Source organism: Pan troglodytes, chromosome 2 (assembly GCF_028858775.2).
Source record: "Pan troglodytes isolate AG18354 chromosome 2, NHGRI_mPanTro3-v2.0_pri, whole genome shotgun sequence".
Classification (NCBI taxonomy): Eukaryota; Metazoa; Chordata; class Mammalia; order Primates; family Hominidae; genus Pan; species Pan troglodytes.
The window spans coordinates 129,323,047-129,345,825 of record NC_086015.1 but is presented as its reverse complement, the minus strand read 5'-3'; the positions used below and the strand labels follow the sequence as shown (position 1 = coordinate 129,345,825).

The 22,779-nt window shown below is 43.3% G+C and overlaps 1 protein-coding gene across 8 annotated transcripts in view; it reads left to right on the top strand.

Moving 5' to 3' along the window:
* The first annotated feature begins 14,412 nt into the window (after window positions 1–14,412).
* Window positions 14,413–22,779, top strand: part of SLC41A3 (solute carrier family 41 member 3) — a 77,923-nt gene continuing 69,556 nt past the window's right edge. For 3 of the 8 annotated variants that reach the window (XM_054680944.2, XM_009446371.5, XM_063807074.1), the window contains exon 1: window positions 14,543–14,738. The gene's annotated coding sequence lies outside the window, so the exon portion shown is untranslated. Of the gene's footprint in view, window positions 14,739–22,779 lie in introns of all 8 variants that reach the window. The other 5 variants (XM_054680943.2, XM_054680941.2, XM_001135187.7 and 2 more) reach the window with 4 other exon arrangements.

Below are 22,779 nucleotides of genomic sequence, written 5' to 3'. Positions count from 1 at the left end.
GAGGCCAGCCCTGGACTAAGGCTGCTGGCACCAACCTGGAATCCATTTGGGAAAGATGGAGACTGGCTGGGAACACCAGCTGGACACTGTGGTGGCAGGGTGACAGTGAGAAATTGGAACAGTCATGAGGGAAGGTGTGGGCAGGGCCAGGCCTGCCTGGATGCCCATGTCAAGCTCACAGTCAAGCCCTCCCTATTCCTCAGACCTCCCCCGTGGTCCATCTGGGAGCTGGGAATCATTCCTTCCTTAGAGATTAGTCCCATCAGGGTTTTAGTAACAATAATAAACATAACAGCAGGAAACACTATTGAGCTCACTACATGTGAGGTGCCATACTGTTACAGCAGCTCATTGCAAAATACCATGGCCCAGGGGCTTAAACAATACACTTATTTTCTCACAGTTCTGGAGGCTGGAAGTCTGAGGTTAAGGTGCCGACAGGATTCTGTCTGATGAGGCCTCTCTCCCTGTCTTGCAGATGGTAACCTTCTTGCTGGTGTACTTGTGCAGAGGGAGGTCTCCCCTATCTCTTTCCCGTCTCTTCTAAGGACTCCAGTCCTACTGGATTAGAGCCCCACCTTATAACCTCACTGAATCTTTACTATCTCCTGATAAGCCCTATCTCCACATAGAGTCACATTGGGGGCTAGCAATTCAACATATGAATTTGCAGGGACCCAATTCAATCCTAATAGCTCCTAACATTGTATGAGACTTTATTATTTACCAATATGTCTTATGTCTATCCTATCTTTAGTTTCCACTGGAAACTGCAGTTTCAGCATAGCAGCTCTTTGCCAAGTTACTCACTGCTTAGACTCCAGCCAGGCCTCTGGATTCCTGAACTAGCATTTGCAAGTGCTCTGTGTAAGGGGGAGACAGAGGGGCATGAACTAGTCTACAGGAACTGGTACACACTGCCTGCCACTTACCAAGGTCCCAAGAAGTGGATCCTGTGTGCTGGTGTGGTGACTGCCCTTTGGAGCTTGGCTGCAATGCTTGGTTGCCTCCTTTTCTAGAATGCTCCCATTTTCCCCGTGCTTTCTCCTTGACTGAGGCCAGTTGCTGGTTGCTGTTTGTCATTTTACTTTGCCAGTTTATTTTTCATGCATTAGAGTTAGGAAGAAAATAGTGTCTTGTAACCATAACTCTATGAAAACCAGACAGGCCCAGCTCAAAATTTATAGAGCCCAGGGCAAAAGTACAAGTGAGGGTCCACAAACCATATATCTAAATATTTCATGATTATTGTAAGCCAAAAATAAAATTATAAGTCTCCCAACCAATTGAATGTGTTACAGATAGTTAGGCATGAGCGGGGTAGGATAGGGCTCCCCCTTAATCCACTGAAAATGTTGCGTGGTGGTTCGGCAATTACTGAATTGCCTCTCTAAGAATGGTAATTTCACAGTGCCAGGGAGAGGCCATTTCCTGGTAGTCCACACCTGTTAACAGCAAAATGTTAATTGAATGCAGGCCCCAGGGAGAAGCAACTTCCTGGGCATGCATGTTAAGAGGCAAAACATGGTGAAGTATGATCTTCCGGGGGCACACTCCACTGGAAAAAGGAAGAAAGCCTCAGATGGGCCTGCATATAACTCCCTAAACACACCACACATGCTCAATTCTAAAAGGTAAGGAAAGCACTGGGCATGAGGAGAACCCACCCTCAGGGAGGAATCATGGGAAAGAAGGGAGCTTATAAAAGTCCTAGGATCATGGTTAAACATGACCTTCTCTCTTTAACCTTCACGTGCTTGCTCAGGTCTCTTCCAAGCACACCTTCCTTTCATTCCTGTTCTAAGACTTTTTAAATAAACTTCCATTCCTGCTCTGGAACTTGCCTCAGTCTCTTTTTCTGCTCTATGCCCCTGAGTTGAATTCTTTCTTCCGAGGAGGGAAGGACTGAAGTTGCTGAGGACCTGCCAAGACCAGCTCAGTTGGGGAGATCCTAACCCAGCAGCATTAGAGGAATTACACACACACAGAAATATAGAGGTGTGAAGTGGGAAATCAGGGGTCTCACAGCCTTGAGAGCTGAAAGCCCTGAACAGAGATTTACCCACGTATTTATTAACAGCAAGCCAGTCATTAGCATTGTTTCTATAGATATTAGATTAACTAAAAGTATCCCTTATGGGAAACGAAGGGATGGGCCAGAATAAAGGGGTGGGTCTGGCTAGTTATCTGTAGCAGGAACATGCCCTTAAGGCACAGATTGCTCATGCTATTGTTTGTGGTTTAAGAATGCCTTTAAGCAGTTTTCCACCCTGGGCAGGCCAGGTGTTCCTTGCCCTCATTCTGGTAAACCCACAACCTTCCAGTGTGGGCGTTATGGCCATCATGAACACATCACAGTGCCGCAGAGATTTTGTTTATGGCCAGTTTTGGGGCCAGTTTATGGCCAGGTTTTTTTTGGGGGGGGGGCCTGTTCCCAACATGTCCCCCTTTTTTGATTTGCAAATTGATAAAAGCAAAGCCACCTTTGTCACGGTGAGCTACTTCTCATAGGAGTCAGGATCCACATCTGCAGACTATACAAAGAAAAACAACAACACAGATTAAAAGCATAATAATCATTGAAATCACAGAGCTTCCAAGTGTTTTTATCCATTTTAATGGGTTACTAGCTACTATCTCTCTGCAGCTCCTTCAAGCACTCCAGTTCTTGGCATTAAGGTCAGATGTGCCTGGGATGCTTTAAATATTTGTTTTTTTAGTTTTGCAATATCCAAAAACAAGTTTGTAGAGTGTCCTTCTAGATGCTTTTCTATTCTTTCCCAAATTTTGATCTTATTAAAAGCTATTAATAGTTTCCACAAAATCTTATGTTAGCTCCTACAACAAGCCGTATCATTTGAGGTTGAGGTGCCACTATACTGCCATGGTTCCAGATAATAGGAACTCTTGTCATACTTTTTATCATTTCTACCATCTGACTGTTTTGTTCAGACCATCTGAACATAGTGTGGTCATGGCATGCAGACTCAGAGGTGCAATTCAAGCTAAATATCCCCTTAGGGGACCAATTAATAATGATTCCATAGGAATCGTTGTGCAGCACCTCTGCCTGTTCTGCAATGCAATCTTCCTAAACAAGTATGTTCATTTTCTGGCCAGGTTCAATTTTGTTTACAAATAGGTTTTTGAGGGCGGTATGCCTCAATTATAGGAACAGATTTATTATGGCAAATACTGAGATCAGAAAGCATGTGTAACTGTGTCATAGAGTGATTACATCCAGGCATTATTGCCAGCCAAGATTGATAAATATGCCCAATAAGTATAATTGTTCTCTGTGTCAGCCCTTGTTGAAGGAATACTCACGGCAATGGTGATCATCACTATGGTAGCTACCATTAAATTACTCATTGTGACTGGCTGTCTCGCTTTCCTTAGGTTTTCTTCTGCCATCTGTGACAGCTTCTTGATCTGTCCTCTGGTGGGTGGTTGTGTTCAACAGGTGTTGCTTGTGACAGCTGGGGTTCTCCTGAGCATCAGCCTCAACACGGCTGCAACCGGGGGTCCTTGGGATCCTCCTGGAATCTCTTCCTTGGCATCTGGCTCATGATAAGGTTTCAGGTGTCTTGATGGTATCCAAATCGGCTGTTGATTTTGGCCTGGAGAAACATAAGCATAACCTCTACCCCAAGTTATTATTTTACCTATTTCCCAATTTTTTGTTATTGGATCTCGCCACCAAATCAGTTGTTCTGCTTCTGGCTTTGCAGCTGGTTTCTATAGATGCTATTCAGCTACTGATAACATCTGGCCTTTGGGCAGGCTCAAAAAATTTAAAGTTAATAATGCTAGATTCAATTGTGTATGGGCTGTCCCAAATCCCTGTTTCTCCCCTTTTTGTTTTTATTATCAGTTGTTCATCTGTATGAAATTGTAACTGAGCATTTTCAATTAACTGTGTGGAATGAACCACGTATGAAGAATCAGAAATCACATTAATAGGCATATCAAAAACAGTCAATACCTTAATTACAGCTACAAGCTTTGCTTTTTATAGGGAGTCTGGAAAACTTTACTTTTCGAGCCAGAATAAGAAGCTTTACCATTATTAGACCCATCTGTGAAACAATGAAAATGCTTAGCAGGCTGCAGGTTGTTTACTGCAGGAATTATAAATGCAAACTGTTCACAGTCTTGCTCAGCTAAAGGGATAGTAAAGAAACAGTCTTTTAAATCTATGAGTATTAAAGGCCATTTTTTTTTGGAATTACAGCAGGAGAAGACAATCTTGGCTGTAATGTTCCCATAGGTTGTATAACTGAATTGATGGCTCTTAAGTCAGTTAACATTCTCCATTTACCTGATTTTTTTCTTAATTACGAAAACTGGAGAATTCCAAGGCGAAAATGTTGGAGCTATGTGCCCATTTCCTAATTGTTCAGTAACTAATTTCCCTAAAGCCTCCAGTTTCTCTTTACTTAGTGGCCATTGTTCTATCCAAATTGGCTTATCTGTTAACCATTTTAAAGGTATAGGTTCTGGAGGCTTAACAATGGCCGCCATCAAAAATGATATCCTAATCTTTGGTGGGAACTTTGTCTTTCCACTTGAAGCAGTTCTTTCAAATCGTGCAAACTTTTTTCTAGTCCCATACCAGGGACATACCCCATTTCATGCATCATATGTTGACTTTGAGGGCTATATAATTGTTCTGGAATTAGAACTTGTGCTCCCCATTGTTGTAATAAATCTCTTCCCCATAAATTTATAGGTACAGAAGTTATAATTGGTTGAATGGTCCCAGGTTGTCCATCAGGCCCTTCACAATGCAAAATATAACTACTTTGATATACTTCAAGGGCTTTGCCAACTCTAACTATGTTAAATTGAGCAGGTTGAATTGGCCACGCAGACGGCCAGTGCTGTAGAGAAATGATCGAAATGTCCACTCCTGTATCTACCAAATCTTTAAATTTCTTTCCCTGAATAGTTATTTCACATGTAGGATGTTTATCAGTAATTTGATTTACCCATTAAGCTGCTTTGCCTTGTTTATTTGTGTTTCCAAATCCTCCTGTTCATTTAATTTCACTTTTTCCCATTCCCACATATGGCACAATCAGGAGCTGTGCTATGTGCTCTCCTGGCTCTGCTTTCCAGGGAACAGAAGTAGATATAACAATTTGAATTTCCCCATTGTAATCTGAATCAATGACTCCTGTTTGTATTTGTACCCCTTTTAAATTTAAACTAGACCTTCCTAAAAGTAATCTTATTGTCCCTGATGGCAAGGGTCCACAGACTCCTGTTGGGACCTTTTGTGGGGGTTCCCCAGGCAGAAGGCTCACAGCTTTTGTACAGCATAAATCTACTGCAGCACTACTGGCTGTGGCAGGGGAAAGACATTGTACAGGGGTGAGGGAATGGCCTGAGCTGGAAATGCCCTGGTTTGGAATGGGGCCCAGGACAGGCCCCTCATGGCGTTTCCCAAAATCGGGTTCCCATCTTTATCAAACCTAGAGTGACACTGATTAGCCCAATGTTTTCCTTTTTTATATTTTGGACATATTTCAGACTCAGCGGTTTTCTTTTTTCCCCATCTGGCAGCCTGACTCGCTGATTATTTCTACATTCTTTTTTAGTATGAATAGCTTGTTTAAATTCTTTGAGTAATTTAAAAGGAAAAGGCTCAAATGTAGCTATATTTCCCTGTTGATCTGGAGGGTGTATTCTAACAGGGAACTGCCAAGCCCCTATATCACCCTCTCTTCTAGCTTGCTGGATTCTTGCCTAAATAGAACTGAAAGCGGTCGCTTGAGGTGCTGCTCTAACAGTCACTGGGGCAACTACTTTTCGCCCAGTATCCTGCAGAAAAGAAAGATCTGGAGGGTCTTTTTCTTCAAAATAATAAGCAGGGGGTGCAGAAGGGTAGGGATGAACCTCTCCCTCCTTTGCTGCTTTAGCTTTAGCTGGCAAACAAACCTGCTCTGTAACCTCTACTGTTACTTTGTTACACTCTCCTTCTTCCTCATCATCAGTGTGAAAAAGTTCCAAGGTGGAATGAACCAGACCCCACACTTGTCCCATTGTTACCCTGATGCTTCTGAGCTCCCCTTCTTACTCACCATGGGGATTGCTTTAAGAGTACTCGGGTGTCCTCCAGCTTAGTTCTCCACGTTCTCCAACCGTCACTCCGGCAACCCTTCAACCTGGATTTGAGCCCCAACGATGGACGCCACTTGCCGTGACCAGCTCAGTCGGGGAGACCCTAACCCAACAGTGCTGGAGGAATTAAACACACACACACAGAAATATAGAGGTGTGAAGTGGGAAATCAGGGGTCTCACAGCCTTCAGAGCTGAGAGCCCCGAACACAGATTTACGCACATATTTATTAACAGCAAGCCAGTCATTAGCATTGTTTCTATAGATATATTAACTAAAAGTATCCCTTATGGGAAACGAAGGGATGGGCCGAAATAAAGGGGTGGGTCTGGCTAGTTATCTGCAGCAGGAACATGCCCTTAAGGCACAGATTGCTCATGCTATTGTTTGTGGTTTAAGAAGGCCTTTAAATGGTTTTCCGCCCTGGGTGGGCCAGGTGTTCCTTGCCCTCATTCTGGTAAACCCACAACCTTCCAGTGTGGGTGTTATGGCCATCAAAAACATGTCACAGTGCTGCAGAGATTTTGTTTATGGCCAGTTTTGGGGCCAGTTTATGGCCAGGTTTTGGGGGGCCTGTTCCCAGCAAGACCAGTATAAATTTGCGCCAGTAACTCAGGGTAACTCAGATCTCTTTCATGGGTAACAAATGGATCCCTCCTCTTGGCCAAGGACCTGAAATTAACCTGAAAAAGTAGTTCAGGCCATGATGGGGAAGGAGGAGAGTTGGATGTGCCTCATTATACACCCCTCTGTTTGGATTCAGGCACAGCTGACCAGCATTAACATCAACACAAAGACCTTCAGATTGACAGAGCAGACTCTTTGTAGCAATAAGATACCAACATGACAGATAGCAGGCCATAAAATAAATCAAAGTATTTTACCCCCAAATGTATTTCTTTGACATATTTTGAAGTGGCCCTGCAAAGCTGTCTCTAGTGAGGAAATCTACATTCTGTAGAGAATCCCCTTCCCTTTCCATGTCTTTTTCCTGATCCAGGAAAGAATTAACTAAGAGTCTGACAAATTTTTAAGTCTGATAAGAAACATTTACAATCTACTCTCTCTGAAGCCTGCTACCTGGAGGCTTCATCTGCATAAAAAAACCTTGGCCTCCACAACCCCTATTTCAACCTAGACATTCCCTTCTGTTGATTCCAGGTCTTCAGATAAACTTTTTCAACCAATTTCCAGTCAGGACGTCTTTGAATTCACCTGTGACCTGGAAGCCTCTCCCTCCACCCCGACCCCTCCTGCCCACTTCCAGTTGTCCCTCCTTTCTGGGCCTGACCAATGTAAATCTTTCATGTGTTGTCTTTTGTTTCCCTAAAATGTATAAAACCAAGCTGTAGCCAGACCACCTAAGGCACACGTTCTCAGGACCTCCTGAGGCTGTGTCATGAGCATGTCTTTAACCTTGGCAAAATAAGCTTCTAACTGATTGAGACCTGTCTCAGATACTTTTTGGTCTACCTTATAAATAAAACCAAACAACTGTAAAATGGAGTCTATCTTCTGGCCTTGACAAATGTACCTCCATAGAGATCTGTGAGGCCAAGTTCAAATATAGACTTCTGGGACTCCTTGGAGTTCCATGTGGCCCTGTGAGAAGAGACAGCAATGCCCCAACCTGCCTTTGTAGGTGTGTGCTGATCTGGGCACACATCCTAGAAGGGGATTGGAGCCACTGGACCTCTCAGGTCCTAGGCAGCTGGGGTACCATGCAGAGGCTCCCAGAGAACATGGCCCCTCACTCCATGACAAGCAGGGGATAAAGGCCGGAAGAGGGCATCTTCGTACCTGTTATTGATTTGGAGGGTTTGACCTTGACTTAATTTTATCCCTCAAAATTGGCCCTTACAATCTCACATGCCCCACTCTTCCTCAATAGCTGCTAGGCCTAGAGGGAGGGTGCTTTTATAGTTTTAGCAGCAGAGCATTTGTAGTGAAACAGGTCTGGGCCCAGTGGGATGCTAAACGAGGGACTCATCTCTGGCCTTCAGAATACCATGATTTTGGTTTCCTTGGAAGTAAAACAAGGAGAGAGAAATAACATTTATAGTTTGACAATTATAAGAGTAATTTGTGTGTCAGAACAGAAAAAGGAGCCTATTCAATTAGGGCACCAATTAAAAATATGAAGAAAAATTATAACCTGATACTCTCTATAGGATTATTGTAGCCAAGAAATAATTCATGATTTAATCTACACTTTAAAAAACAAAAATTATGGTCAAAATCTACTACCAAGTGTTACACTTTTCCTTTAAAACCATTTTTTAGCTCCTTTCTTTTCTACTAAAGAGAAATTATAGTAAGACCAATTTCTGTGTAAAGTAAGTTCTAGGCTCATTATACTTGTCCTGATTATTTGCATAAAATTCAGCAAAAATTGATTAGCCACATAGGCTCCTTCTAAGTTGGCTTTGCTGGAACTTTACCTAAAAATATACTATTTTAGTTAAAGTCTTTGTACATTAACCATTGTCTCCAACTGTTCTGTTTTAAAAGACTTTTATTGAACTTACACAAATAACTATATTGTCATAAAACCACAATCCAGATTTTGGAGAACTTAGAGAGAAAGGTACATTTGCTTAAAAAACATACTTCACTCAAATAACTAAAAAAAAAAAAAAAAAAAAAAAGATTTTCTTGACCTTCTTTAACTAGAGCAGCATCTTTTAAATGAGATGTCTATCTACCTCGGAAATACCATTCACAAGCCAAGCAGCTCATGAGAGCTGTCTATCAGGCACTGTGGAATCCAGCAACTCCTCCCAGAGTTAGAATTAGTCCTAAGAAAGGGCTCCTTGTTTATCAGTATCTCCTCCTTATATTCCCAGGTAGCAAGATTCTATGTAAACCATTTTTATTTTATTATGGAACTCTTTTGGGCACCATTGTTTCCATTAACATAGGGATAGCTTCAATTAACATTCCAGATTAAGGCAGTAAATGGCCCTCAACTGGAAATTCTCTAGTTTAGTTTTTGTCATTGGGAAGTACTCAGTCTTTTGCCATCAGCCCCAGTAAATGTTCCACAAAGGATATGAAGTGGAGGATTTGTCCTGACTAGTATTCCAGCTTCTACCCTATAGCATGTGGGTTCAGAAAACCTTACTAGTTCCCATTTGGTGTGTCCAATTTCTCAAAAGAGCAGATTTACATGCCCTTAGTTTTATAGCACTAGAAAGGGGAAACATCCCTCAGGCAAATGCAGTACCCATTTTCATAAGACATTTAGGTAAAAGGTGTTACAACTACCTTACATAAAGTTTGTTTAAACATCTTACATTTCATTATTTTATTAACCTGTATGTTTTTATGTCCTGGTCCCAGGAACCTTTTTCTACCCCAAGACCATTTTACCTTTTCTGGTGAAAAAAGGTTTGGGTTCCTAGCAGCAAGCTGCATCTGCAAAACTCATGAGAGATAGCAAATTTGATAAGGCTTCTCAAGCAGTCGTTATGATTCTGTGGGAGGGGCAACCATGTAAAAGGGACCCCCTCAACCCCCAAATTTACCATGACTTCGGTAATAGGCATATTTGGTGGAAGGATATACCAGTTATCCTAAATCCAGTTATATGGCTTGCACATGAAGCATATTAACTGCTTCATCTGAGGTGCTTGTTTCACTTGGTATTTTATACAGAGAGCTGGGCAGTCCCCTTCTCAGGGCAACCAGACATTATGGTGGCATTTATCTGGTCCACTAGACTAACTGTTCTCTCAGGAATGACCTCTTCTGCATTTGGATCATATATACTCATTAGTGATTGTTCAATAGTGAGCTGTGGGGTGCTGCATCAACCCAAACAAGCTCTTAATTTCTGTAGCATTTAAAATTAAGGATTTTGTCCTTAAAGTGGTTATTTTTACAATCCGCTATACATTTTTTTAAGAAGCTGATGATACAAATCTACAAAATGAAACAATTTCTTTATATTATACCCTCTGGTTTTAAATAGTTTTGCCCTTCCCCCACATTGACTATCTTTTTGATAGCCACAGGTCTGAGTTAACTTTTGTTGCTCTGGCTTAATTGTTCTATTTAGTTTTATCTGTATATATTTTTTTCTTCATTCTAAAGCAACTCTTAAGTAGTTTTTTAACTAGAGAAGAAAAACCTACTTTCCTTTTTTAGCAAAATCAACATCCTTGTGTTTTATAAACTTCACCAAAAACATATTTTATGCTCCTATTTTAACTTTTAGTAATTCAAAATTTCCAGTGATAAAAACTGAGGTTTTAACATGACTTTAAGATTTTAAATTACTAGAGAGTTTTGAGATTAAATTTGCCAAATTACTTTTACCAAAGATTACCAAGATCATGTGAATTAAAAGTCATCTGAGCTAGCATCTACCAATCTGATAAGCACTTACATTTTTAAAGTTACTAGGTTAGAGCTCTTTCATGTAGTTTGGTAGTGAAATATCACTTCCACATGACACAGATAAAGATAAAGATATAACAGGCATGCAGAATTAAAAGGTCTACAAGATCTAATTTTATTGGCCTGTTTTCAAAAAAAAATTATCTCCCTTCAGATAATTTTGTTAATTATCCTATAACTATTATTAAGTTACAGGAACCAACAAAAGGTGGAGGAGAGATCTATTATCCCAGGCCATTTCAAAAGAGAAAGAGCTGAACTTGTGAGATATCAATCTGCAGAATGTCAAAGAGACAGATTATAGAGTTTATAAATTTAAAACTTATTACATTAAAAATAAGTCAATATTTGCAATAAAATATTGTTTTAGCCAATTATTTAGTTTTGTATTAGTGTATTTTTTAAATATCAAAGACCCATCTCTAGAAAGACTACTATAATTTCTTCTTAATCATAGCCAACTGCATTATACAATCTTTTTTTTTTAAACAAATTCCTTTTACTAACCTTATTACAACTTACATAGACCATTCACAACATGCTTAAATTTTCTGTTCTGTCCTAAATATCTCTCTTTCTTGAACAACCTAGTCATTTTATTTTAGGACAAAAATTCGCTACACAAGATTCTTTCTTATATAGTATCACTTTCCTTTTTACCTTCTTTACCAAAAATTACCTCTTTATGTCTTATGTTCCTCTACATCTCTTATTTCCTAGTTCCTTTTACCTTGTTTTATACATAACCTTTAAATAAGCTTTGAATTAGAAAAAGATATTTACCATTTAAAAAAAGTTTTCCTATAATTTTTAAATTGGAAATTACCCAGATACTTAATACTTATTAATAACCTGAGGTCCTAAATTATATGACGTTTGTTTACAAACACTTATTCCATTACCTTTACCTGATTAATTTATTTGTTTACCTGGATTATTAACAAAAACTGTGACAGTCATTATTGAAGTTATTTCCCTGCTAACCATTTTTATAGCTGTGAATTTCAGGTGTTTACTTCAATAATGAACTTATGATTAAATATGAGTATTTTTTTCCAGTAACTCATGATTTAGCTGTTTTCATTAAACCAACCATATTCCATGTCTTATTTATCAAAAATTATACAAGCAAAGATCATTCTGTCTTGGGCTGAGTTTTATAGTTTTATAACCCTATGGCTAATCTTATAGTATTCTGAAGGAATAAGCATGAAGCTACTTGATCAATAAATGCAAACAAAAATACTAACAATTCTTAGAACATTTTAATTTTTTTACCAATGATTTTAAAGACAGTTTATTTATTAAATATTTTACTTGTCACGTGAACTTGAAAAGCATTTGATTAGTATTTTTTGATCAAGTATTTAAGTGCTTTTATTTTTACTTAAGCTAATTAGAGCTCTTTTACATATTTTTAGTAGTGACACATTGTGTACACAACACATAAATGCATAGCGTATTAGGCATGGCAATAGAAGTACATCTTATGTATTTGTAAGACCTCTTTTTCCCTTAGACTTTTAAATTCATGATAGCGTGTTTCATCACCCTGGGCAGTTGTCAGCTAAATAGTCCTACATTTGCATATTAAAGGAAACAACTCTTAGGTGAAAAATCAGATAGCAAAATTTACATCTCAAAGTACCAAGAGACAGTCTGGTTTGCTAGAGGGAAATTAAAATGGATTTAATTTGCCATTTAAACAAAATTATAGAAGTCTATTATAAAATCCTTTTAAATACACACACACACACACACACACACACACACACACACAGATCCTATAGCTTTTACTTCAGAACTTTAGCCATGAGATAAATACAAATTCCCCAGCTTGCAAAAAAAAAAAAAAAAAAAAACAAGAAAACAAAGAAAAAGAAAAATAGGTTAGATCCAAACAGTGGTTTTTAATTTCAGTACAAAAGTAAAAGCAGATTTAAAGCAGGCAGAAAATATAGAGAAGAAGAGAACTTAGGAACTCTATAGTGTACAGGTCGACCTTAGGGCTCTTTTCCTTAATGTAAATGTGCACAAGGATCATTATATTTCCATTTTACATAAGCTCTGGCAAGTAGAGGCACCATAAAACCAACAGAGTGCCCGAAATGAGGCCATTCTCCTTGTTTTCTCCTCATTCTTAGATCATTTGTTTCCCACTTTTTTTTTTCTTAGAAGTAGGAACTGAGCTGTGGCCTAGGGTTTTTGTGTGGTGGATCAATGTGTGCTGCTTGTGGGCAGGACCCCACCATGTGTCACCACTGAGTCGTTTCCACCCTGTTACATGTCTCAGTTTCTCTCTCCAGAGGTCTATTACCTTTGAGAGGGCTCAAAATGATGGGTGATCAGTCCTTATATGCATTCCTGGACAAGCCATTTTTAAAATTAATTTTTGTTGGGGATTTCCCCATAGGGCTGCTGCATGTCACAGGATGTCAACCCCCCCAGACACTCCCACAAGGCCCCCAGTCATCCAGGAGCACCTTTTGGCTGGGAGGAGCAAATGCCTTTCTCTTTGGAGTTGAGAAAACTCAGTCTCTCATTTACCTACGAAAACAACAGTTCAATTCCTCACACAAATGCGCAGACAAGCCGAATCAAGATTAATTTTGGGAGAAAAAGCAATAAAGAAAACCCTTTAGAATGTGTCTCTGAACTAGAATTAGAATCCTTAAACAACAACTTCCTAGGAGAAAAACCAGCTCACACTAAACGAAGGACTGTCAACCAAAGGGCGATCTGGGGCTCAGGAGGACTTAACCAGTTCCATCGGGGGAGAAGCTAGAAGTCTGGGAGGCTTCAATGGGCCCCACTGGTATCTTAGCTCCGAGTTCAGGCAACTCCTTTGGGGTCCTGAGTCTTCTCTGAGGCCCCACGCTGGGTGCCAAATTATTGTGGAAGAGTCAAACTCTGTAAAATATTTGAAGAGATTTATTGTGAGCCAAATATGAGTGACCACAGCCAGTGACACAGCCTTCAGGAGGTCTTGAGAACATGTGCCCAAGGAGGTCGGGGTGCAGCTTGGTTTAACACATTCTGAGGAGGCATGAGACTTCAAGTTAAGTTCATTTAAGAAATAAATTTGTTTGATCCAGAAAGGCAGGAAAACTCAGAGGGGGAGGGTGGTTCTAGGGTATACGTCAACTTAAACATTTTCTGGTTGACAATTGGTTGAGTTTGTCCAAAGACCTGGGATTAAAGAAAGGAATGTCTGGGTTAAGAGGTTGTGGAGACCAATGTGTTTTATCACGCAGATGAAGTATTCGGATAGGGTAGCAGGCTTCAGAGAGAAGAGGCTGTAAGATGTTTCTTATCAGACTTAAAGTCTGTGTTGATGTTAATGCAGGAGAGGGATAATGAGGCATGTTAGCCTCCACTTCCCCTTATGGCCTGAACCAGTTTTTCAGGTTAAATTCTAAAAGCCCTAGCTGAGGAAGAAGTCCATTCGGATGATTTGGTGGTTGGGACGGGGAGGTGCCTTATCATTTATTTTTTGGTTTAAAATATAATGATATATTTTACCAAGTCTTGTGAACCATCAGGCCTCCCTCAGGCCCGGACTGGGAATTGCCAATTTCGTTAGGTGTGACCGTAATACTATGAGAATGTTTAAAAAAATAGGCCTTACTGATTAAACATACTCGAGTATTTAAAGGAGAATTTATCTACTGGGATGCTTTAAAATTACTCTGGGAAAAAAGGGAAAACGAAAGGCATGTGTGGGGTGAAGCACAGACTTGTCGTTGTTGTTTTTAAAGCAAAAGGCGGGTCCCAAGGGAACTTGGCTGTCGGTGGGTTCCCGTTCTCCGTACCTTTCTACCTTGACAGCTCCATAATAAAACCTGCAGCCGCATGGGCGCCTCTCCCGTAGCGCTCCCGCGGGGGCGCCAGTGGGGCCCCAGCTGCGAGGAGGGCCCGGGCTCGCGAGCCTCGGTCCCCCACTTCCGTCCCCGCGATCCCCGGCTCCCAGCCCCCGGGGCCCCCGGCGGGGCTCTACGCTGCCGGAGCTTGGGCGTCTGCTGCTGTCCCGGAGCGCCAAGTCGTCCGAGGTCCGGCCGCCCGGCCGGGGCGGGGCCAGGGAGGCCCGGCCTTCCCGCTTCCTGCCAGAGCCGCAGGCCAGCCCCTGCGTCCTCCGCCCGCCTCTTTCCCGCCGCCGCCTGGGAGGGGACCCGGTAAGCGCGGCCCTGTTCCGGGCGGGGTTGGGGCGGAAGGTGGGGTCAGCTGGGGCCCAAAGGGGGTCGGAGAGGCGCGCGGGAGAGGGCGCCCGGGAGGGGGTGCGCGGGAGGCGAGTGAGCCGGGCGCCGGGCCCTGGGGGCTCGGCGGGAGGGGGAGCCAGGTGGGGACCGGGATTTGGGGGACTCGGTGGGGGAAAGGCGCGCGGGAGATGAGGTAAACACGAGGGGTCGGAGGGGCGGCCTGGGGCGGGGTGGGGCCATGCCTGGGGTAGGCCACGCCTCGGGGAGGCCGGGAGAGAACCCAGGCGCTGGGAGTCGCGGGGGAGCGGGCCGGTCCTAGCCTTAGGTGTCTGAGGCCGCTCCCCACACCGCTGCGGTGTGCATTCAGCGGCCCTGTCTCCTCCTTCCTGGCCTGCTCAGGGCACGGCTTCTGGTTGGATGTCACACGCGTGACTCCTGCAGCGCCCGCGCGCAGGAACCCCTCGCTGCCTCAACCAGACCTCCCGCCAGCCTCTACCACAGGCTCAGCCCACTGTCCTGGGTGGGCTCGGTGCAAACCTCTGGTGAAGAAAACCTCCTGGGGGTGCCCAGCCGGGAGTCTCTCTCAGAGTCCCACACTCTCTCCATCCAGGAGAGCTGGTGGGATAGGTCTCTTTAAAATCCCATTATTTATTTATTTCTTTTTTCCTCTTTCTTCCAGTTTTTTCCATATGACTTTAGTGATCAAATCCCACTTTTTTTTAGAAGGCTTTTACACCAGTGGTTTTCAAACTGTGGTCCCAGGACCAGCAGCACTGCCTTTCCTGAGATCTGCTAGAAATGCGGGTTCCCCAGCCCCACCCTGACCTTCTAAATCCTAAATCTTGGGGGTGGGTCCCCATACTTGTCTTTAGCAGGTCCTCCTGGTGGTTCTGACCATTAATCTGAAACCTTAGGGCTTTGAGGAGTCTGAACTGGGGTTGAGGATGGGCCAGGTGCCCTGTGATGATAATGCATTACTCCATTTAATCTTCACAGCCCTACACAGTAGGTAGTATTACCCCATTTCACAGATTAGGCAACAGAGGTACAGAAAGTTTAATTTTTCCAAGGTCACAGACCTAGAAAGGGGAGGAGCTGGGATTCCAACCTTGGGTTCCGGCTCCAGAACATTCCCACTGAGGCGAGGTCCCCTGTGAAGGTGGGGAGGGGTGAAGCCCAGAGGTCCTGGCGGCCTCCCTGCCAGGCAGAAACCATTAGTTCCAGAATCACGATGAGCCAGGTGTGTGGTCAGCAGTGGCCCTGCCTGCCTGCCTTTGGGCGAGCCCTGGTCTGTGTGAGCTGTTGGGACCAGGCCCCCGGGCAGGATGTGTTCACACTGGGGTGCTGACCGGGCGCCTAGAGTCCTGGGTCCAAGGCCAACCTCACAGGGTGACACAGGGATGCTTCTGGGTGACAGAGTGTCCGTTTCCTCCTCAGTCTGATGGGGGGCGGACACCCCCCAACCCCATGCTGGCAGCTGGGAGGGTGGGCAGCCTCACAGACTCAGGCGTGGCTCTGAACTGTGGCCCCAGGTGGTCCACGACCTGTCCTGCCCAGCCTAGCCCCTTTCAAGGCACAAGGGTCTCTGACCACTGCCCCATAGCAGGGTTTCTCGGCCTCCACACTACTGACATTTGGAGTGGGGCAGTTCTTTGTTTTGGGGGGCTGTCCTGTATCACCCCCTTTCGGGACAACCAAAACCATGTGCAGACATTGCCCAGTGTCCTCTGTGGGGACCTTGGAGGCAATGCCTCCACTGGCATCTTCTGGCATCTTGGCTCCTCCCTGGGGCTCTGGGATTAGAGGTTTCCTGGCCCACAGCCCACTTTCCCACAGGAGCCTCCTCCAGCCTGTGCTTGGTTGTTCATCTGCACGAGCTGTCAGTGACACAGGGACATTGGAGCATGTTCTCCTTGCAAACACTCCAACATTCAGGTGGAGCTGAGGGGCCTTTGGCCACGTCCACAGCTGTGAGATCCCCCACCCTGCAAGGGGCACAGAGCAGGTGTGGTGCTGACGCCAGCTGGGCCCTGCTCCCGGGTCACCCTGGCCAGGCCTTCCTCTGGCACCATGTGCAGGCACAGTGAGGGTGGACCCAGGGCTGGGGCTCTCTAGGTACAGCTGCACGCGTGTTCCCAGCATGAATCACGGATCAGGGCTGCGCCAGCACCTGCCGCTCTGGTGTTTGCTGTCACCAAGCACAGTGGCTGCGCACTCTTGGGTTAACCTCCTCAGGCATGCGTGTGAGTGACTCACCAAGACTGTGGCTGAGTGAGGATGTGTGGCCTGGAGTGGTCACTGCCCAGTTGCCTCTGGCAGAGGCAGACCCAGAGCCCTGTGGCTGTGTTCCAGGCCCTTCTCCCCACCCCTTGCCCTAGTGGTGGCGAGGTGAGGTGCATCACACCAGGTTCATTTATTTATATTAAAAAAATTTTATTGACACATAATAGAAGTACATATTTTTGAGTTGCCTGTGATAATTTAACACGTTCATGTAACTTGTAAAGATCAAATCAGTGCAATATAGACATCCATCATTTTAGAGATTGGTCTTTTATTCCAGAAACATTTGAATTCTAGCTATTCCGAAATATAAAATAGATTATTGTAAACTATAGTCACTGTATTGATTCATCAAACACTATTTCTTATTTCTTCCATCAAACTGTGCATTTCTAGCCATTAACCATCCTCCCTTCTTCCCCCTGTCCCGCCACAGGCTTTGGTAACCATTGAACTTTCTACCTCCTTGAGATCCCCTCCTTCAGCTCCCACATATGAGTGAGGCCATGTGATGTTTGTCTTTCTGTCCACGGCTTATTTCACTGAATGTAATGAACTCCAGTTCCATCTATATTGTTGCAAATGAGAGGATCTCATTCTTCTTCATGGCTGAATAGTACTCCATTGTGTATATGTACCGCATCTTCTTTATCCTTTCATCTGGTATGGAAACTTAGGTTGATCCATATCTTAGCTATTGTGAATAGTGCTGCAAGAAACATGGGGTACAGATATCTCTTCAATATCCTGGTTTCCTTTCTTTTGGATATGTACCCATTAGTGGGATTGCCGGATCATATGGTAGTTCTGTTTTTAGTTTTTTTTTTTTTTTTCAGAGATGGAATCTCGCTCTGTTGCCCAGGCTAGAGTGCAGTGGCACAATCTCAGCTCACCACAACCTCCACCTCCTGGGTTCAAGTGACTCTCATGCCTCAGCCTCCCAAGTAGCTGGAACTACAGGCATGTGTCACCACACCCAGCTAATTTTTTGTATTTTAGTAGAGAGGGGTTTTGGCATGTTGGCCAGGCTGGTCTCAAGCTCCTGGCCTCAAGTTATTCTCCCACCTTGGCCTCCCAAAGTGCTGGGATTACAGGCGTGAGCCACTGCATCTGGCTTGCTTTTAGTTTTTAAAGGAACTTCCATACTGTTCTCCATAGTGGCTGAACTAGTTTACATTCCCACTAACAGTGTACGAGGAACACTTTCTCCACATCCTTACCAGTGTCCATTATTCCCTGTCTTTTTTATAAAAGCCATTTAAAATGGGGTGGGATAATATCTCATTGTGGCTTTGACTTGCATTTCTCTCATGATTAGTGATGTTGAGTACTTTTTGCATATATGTGAGCCATTTATGTCTTCTTTTGAGAAATATCTATTCATATCTTTTGGCCATATTTTAATTGGATTTTTTTTATATTGAGTTTGAATTCCTGGTACTATATATTCTGGTTATTAATCCCTTGTGAGATGAGTGGTTTCAGATATTTTCTTCCATTCTGTGGGTTATTTTTTCACTTTGTTGTTTCCTTTGCTGTGCAGAAACTTTTTAGCTTGATGTAATCCCATTTGTCTGTTTTTGCTTTGGTTGCCTGTGTTTTTGAGGTCTTACACAAAAAGTCTGCCCAGACCAATGTCCTGCAAAATTTCCCCAATATTTTCTACTAGTAGTTTCATGGTTTTAAATCATATAAGCCTTTAATCTGTTTTGATGTGATTTTTTAATATAGTGAGAAATAGGGGTCTAGTTTCATTCTTCTGCATATGGATATCCTGTTTTTCCAGTCCATCTATTGAAGAGACTGTCCTTTCCCCAGAGTATGTTCCCTTGTGCATTTGTCAAAAATGAGTTGGCTATAAGTGTGTGGATTTATATCTAGGTTCTCTCTTCTGTCCATTGGCTTATGTGTCTGCCAGTACCATGCTGATTTGGTTACTATAGCTTTGTAGTATATTTTGAAGTCACTATGATGCTTCAAGCTTTATTCTTTTTGCTCAGGATTGCTTTGGCTATTTGGGGTCTATTGTAGTTACATATAAATTTTAGAATTGTTTTTTCTATTTCTGTGAAGAATGACATTGGTATTTTGGTAGTGATTGCATTGAATCTGTAAATTGCATTGGGTAAGATTGTCATTTTCATTGAAATTCTTCCATTCCTCAAACATAATGTATCTTTCCATCGGCTTTCATTTTTATTTCCCTAACCTCTTCTCAGGTGGCTGTCTAGGCTGCCTTTGTGTTTCTCCAGCTGAGCTCTTGTTCCCATCCTGTGTCAGTTTCTCCATGGTTTTCTCTGTAGGAGTTCTTCATTCTTTTTGCAGACTTATCCTTTGTCTCTTGTATTGGGTCCAACTATTTTCTCCTAGGCTTTTGCTTGCTTTTAAATTTTATTTAGAAGTTTTGTCCTACAGAATATTTAAACTTTGATGTAGCTAAATTAATCATTTTTCCCCTTTGGTTTTTGCTTTCTATTGTGTGTGTGTGTGTGTGTGTGTGTGTGTCCCTTACCCTTAAGGAATTTAAATCCCTGATCGTGTGTGTGTGTGTGTGTGTGTGTGTGTGTGTGTGTGTTTCCCTTACCTTAAGGAGTTTAAATCCCTGATTTAGGTTCAAATTTTTTTCTGGCTGTCCACTTCCCTGGTTGCTCAGGACATCCAAGCCCTGCCTTTCTGGCAGAGGGAGCTGGGAAAAGTTAACCACCTCTCTTTGTTCCTGTCCATAAGCCTTGGGCGTCTGGGTGCCTGTAGCATTGCTCAGGTGACCGCTGGCCTTGGCAAGAACAGTTTGCATCAGGAGAAGAGGAGGGGAGGTGAGAACACACTGTGGGCATGATTCTTTGTATAGTTTTGCCATGAAGAGGAGGAGGGGAATGAAGTGAGAGATAGCTTGAGGTCAAGGCTGGGTTTATAGAGGCAGATCCTAGAGCAAGTTTCTGTTCTCATCAGATGATCCCACAGAGGTAGAGGGGAGAAACTGAGGAGGCAGGAGAGAGGGGTTCCTTGTAGGTGCGACCCCTTGAGAGGACCCTGGTAGGGTCCCAGGCCTAGGGGAGACACTGGCCTTTCTGGTACTCTTTTAATTCTCTGTTTCCTCTTCTGCGTAAAGTGATCGTTAATAGTCTAGCCTTCCCACAGTCCCGTAAGGATTAAAGGAGGTAAAGGCATACTGCATAGGTCATCGGTAGCTGTGTCTGTTATTTTTTGAAAAGATTAGGGATCTGGCATTGCAGGGACCCCATGATCCCCACCCTGTTCTGCCAAGCATCCTTCCTCCTCATGGTTCTGGGGCTTCCACCCAGAGAAGCAGAGTGGGGCCTGGAGAGCCGGCCGATAGCTCAGCTCTGTGTGGTACAGGTTCCTCCCAGTGTGGGCAGGGTCCAAGTCCTCCTCCTCTCCTTTCTTCTCCACTAGCTGTCTCTCCATGATCTCCAGGCTTCCAGTGTGAGCCTGGCTCAGTTTTACCAGCATTGCTACAGAGGATGTGATAGGAATTTAAAGAAAATGGCTGGTCTGGCCTGAGGGGTCAGGCTGGAAGGTTGAGGACGAGAAGGTCATGAGGAAGGTGGAATGGGTTCTGCTGTTAGGACCTTAGGGATGCAGCAGTGGCCTTGCCTAGCCAGGAGAGTGGCCATTCCTGCCTGTGGGAGTGGGGTGGAGAGTTGGAGGGGCCTGGTGTGGTGAGAGGGAGGCATTTTCTGCCCCTGGCATTGGGCCCCTGCAGGTCCTTCAGGGAGGTGGGAGGCAGGTGGGAGTAGGCAGTTCCCATCTCTGTTTATTGCCTCTTGGAGCCACACCGGTGCCGCCTGGGCCCAGGTTCTCTGGGCTGGATGACGGGCACTGTTCCTGCCACCGAGGGTGCCGCCAACTCGAGATGCCTCCCTGTGCCCTGTCCCCACTGCACATCACAGTCGCCCAGGCCGGCGGCTCCTTTGCTAACTCATCACCTGCTCCATTCAGGCCCCTGAGAAGGAAGCACGGAGGAGGCAAGAGGCGCCATGACTCTCCGCTTCTCCCTGCTGCAAGGCACAGTGTGGGGCACGCATCCCTGTTCAGTTCTTCCATCAGCTCCTCCTGAATCCATAAATTCCTTGGGAAAATGTTTTACCAGCATTTGGGAGGCATAAGCCTACCACCTCATTCCTTACCTGAAACTGTGATTGACAAGCAAGGATGACAAGCAGGCATGTAGACATTTTACTGAACACGGGCCAGAGATGTATACTTTCTATCAAATAAAATCCAGGATCTAGAACATGGATTAAAAAAAACAGTGAGTGTGTGGGCCTGTGTCTATGTGGGTAAACATTGGAAGGATATACACTAGACTTGCACTGATTATTTTGGAATAGTGAAATTGTCAGTGATTTTTAAAGTGTTATTTTATTTATTTATTTATTTATTTTTGAGACAGAGTCTCACTCTGTCCCCTAGGCTGGAGTGCAGTGGTGCGATTTCAGCTCACTGCAGCTTCCGCCTCCCAGGTTCAAGTGATTCTCCTGCGTCAGCCTCCTGAGTAACTGGGACTACAGGTGTGCATCACCACACCTGGCTAATTTTTTGTATTTTTTGATAGAGATGAGGTCTCACCATGTTGGCCAAGCTGGTCTCAAACTCCTAGCCTCAAGTGATCCACCTGCCTCTAGCTCCCAAAGTGCTGGTATTACAGGCATGAGCATCGTGCCCAGCCTCGTTATATTATTTTGTATTGTCTAAATTATATTTTTTATTAACACATGTCACTTTTGTAATTAGAAAAATAATCCAGTTATTTTCATTTTGGAAAGGAAAGGAGGCTGAGGTGGTTTATTGATTGTAGAATAGATGAAGAGATTGTGGGGCAGTCATACAGTTCAGTTTTCTACAGCAATAAAATAGATTCGGCAGCATGGCTGAATCTCAGAAATCTAATGTCAACTGAAAGAAACTGGACATGAAAAGAATCCGTGGAGTGTTACTTTGTTGATCTAAATCGCAAAGTAGGCCAAACTCAGCTGTAACACTTAGGGCTGCACACATTGTAAAACTAAAGAAAATATAAAACAGATCGAGGAATGGTCATCCCCAGAGTGAGGCTAGTATCACCTCGGGTGGGGAGGAATGAGTTGTTATCAGAGAGGGGCTCAGAGTGGAGAGGCTGGTCATGCTTTGCTTCTTGAACTTAGTGGGAGTATAAGTGTGCTTGCTTTAATATTATCTCATAAATGATTCATAATTTTTTTATTGTGATATAAAGTTCATACCATAAAATTCACCCCTTTTAAATGTACAGTTCAGTAGAACAGAAAACTTATATTCACACAAAGACTTGCACATGAATAGTCATAGGAGTATTATTTATAATAGCCCCAAAGTGGAAATAACCCAAATGTCTGTCACTCATTAGTGGGTAAGCAAAATATGATATGTCCATGTAATTGAATATTACCCAGCTGTAAAAAGGAATGAAGTACTGATTCATGTAACAACATGGATGAAGCTTGACAACATTATGTTAGGTGGTATCTTACTGTGGTTTTGATTTGCATTTTTCTAACAATGAAGCTGAGCATCTTTTAATGTTAAGTGAAACCATTGTTTCATGTGCTTATTGGCCATTGTACGTCTTTGGACAAATGTCTGTTTAATTCCTTTGTCATTTAAATTGTCTTTATTGTTGAATTGTAAGTATTCTTTATATATTTGGGATACTAAACCCTCATTAGATATAATGATTGGCAAATACTTGCACATTTTGCGGATCGTCTTTACTTTCTTGAGAGTGTTCTTTGAA